Here is a 2,163-nt window from a genome sequence, read left to right as displayed (position 1 = left end):
ACCCTTAATAAATTCCTTGTATGCGTTATGTACTTCAAAATCTCCAGTTTAGCTTGTTTTAGGGCCTCAGCTTGAGATGCTTGCCAAGGCTTTGGACTAAAGATCTTATCCTTGAATGCTATAAAGAATTTTTCTTTTTGCACCAGGAGTTATCCATTATGCATGAGCTAGCCAGTTTTGACTTATATAGAGAACAGGTTATATCTAAGAAGTCATCTGTAACTTGCTCATCTCAACCACTGCGCATTAAATTGTAGGTGTTATATTTGTGCCCTAAGGCCACACTGTAATGTCTAAACCTAAACTTCTTACTGACTTGTTGTCATTATAATTTAAGGAATTAGCACCAATATTTTCTGCTATAATGGGTATCAAACAAAAATCAATATTGTATGCTATAATGGGACTGAAATAGCTAAAGAAAATCTTAAGGCCTTTAATGAGTCTTTTGTCTTTTATGTAGAGTCCATGATTGAAGAATTTGATGAATTTTCATTTTATAACTGCATTTTAAACTTCCTCCTATTAGACATCTGTAATGAATTTCTAACAAAAATTCCAAGCTTCATACAAATATATGAGTAAGAGATTTCCCTTGGTAAAAAGAAGCACCTGGCAGGCATGTGAAGTGTCCTGCAGATATTTTACCTGTCTAGTATAAAACAAAAGCAAAAGAAAAAAAGAACAATGCAAGCCTTCACAAAATCCATGGTTTACTGCAACTGTTTGTTTCCTGTGTTTAACTTGTGCTCATCCGGAAGACAGCCTTTATGATGTGGGGCATACGAATGTGGACTTTGGAGTCATTCTTCCTGGTGATAATTAAAAATTATCACTCTTTCAGCTGCAAGCTTTTGAATTGTGAGCAAGCTTTAAACCTTTCTCTCTCTGGGACATGGTTTTATTTATTGCAAAATGGATGAGACTTTTAGGGTTGAGATGATTAGTGCTTGGGGGTTGGATTAAGCAGTAGTGTCATGTTATCTAATAGATTATAATACTTTGAGCATCAATAGGGCCTTAGTGTAGACACAGAATACTTATTTGTTGGATGAATGGGGGAATGAAGTACTTAATTTTACAGCATTTGGTAGGGAGAAGAAAAATGAAAAGCAAAGAGGCAATGTTGGTAGTACAGAGCACCCCAGTTTTCTGGGGGTGTGATAGACTCTATTGTAAAGATATGCAAGTTATCATTTTTTCAACAAAAACTATTAATTTTATAGTATTATCAGGAAGATTCCACTTTCTTTTACAGACCCTTATCCCTTAACTTTTATCCTTTCTTTTAGGCAATGGTGCACTTGGAACTAAATCTCTGACCAAAAATAATGAATCAGCAAACACAGAAACAAAACTCCCAAACCAAATCAAAGAATATCAAAACAATAAAAGGTGCTTCTTAATGCTGCCTTTTCTACCGAGTCTAATTTCAAGCTGTTGTCTAACAATGGGCTATTCACTGTTGCATCTAAAGAGATAGTCACATCAGGACTTTATGGGGTGCACCTTAAGTAATGGGACAGCAGTGCCTTAAGTTAGAGTGCCCAGAATCAGGTTTCTGGCTATGTGGTATAAACGTGTTTTCTCACTGAATCCACCTAAGCACCTGCAAAGTATGGTTATCATTATCAAACTGGTAAGAAAACAAATCCTAAGAGGTTAGTGTGCTAAATGTAGCCTACTTCTTCAGCATTTGAATTCAAATTTGAACTGTCTGTTTACAAATCAATTACACGTTTCAATGTCATATACTTTGCATTTACTTGGGACCAATACACTGGATAGTTTTATCAAGCATCTTAGAGTCTGTTGATTAGTATTTGTTTTTTTATTATTATATCTTGAGAGTTTTTTTTTTTAAAGGAACAAGAAGAAGAGTTGTGTGGGGAACCTTTGCTTTAAGTTCATCCCTATGATACAGACATGTCCTCACGGCCCTTCCCTGGGGAGGGCTAAGGACCATGGTCTAGCATGATCATGATGACAAGGCAATCACTCTGAGGCTGGCAATGTTTCATTGCAGCTAAGAGCACACTACCACCGCTGCGTCTATCTTGAGAGTTTTATACAAGGTGTTTGGATCATATTACACATTTCCCAGCTCTTTCCAGACACACCCTTTTCTACCCAACCCCACTCTGTGTCCTTTTAGTTCTAAAT

The sequence above is a fragment of the Acomys russatus genome, chromosome 28 (genome assembly GCF_903995435.1).
Source record: "Acomys russatus chromosome 28, mAcoRus1.1, whole genome shotgun sequence".
NCBI lineage: Eukaryota > Metazoa > Chordata > Mammalia > Rodentia > Muridae > Acomys > Acomys russatus.
The sequence above is the reverse complement of the archived record's forward strand: the minus strand, read 5'-3'. Positions refer to the sequence as shown.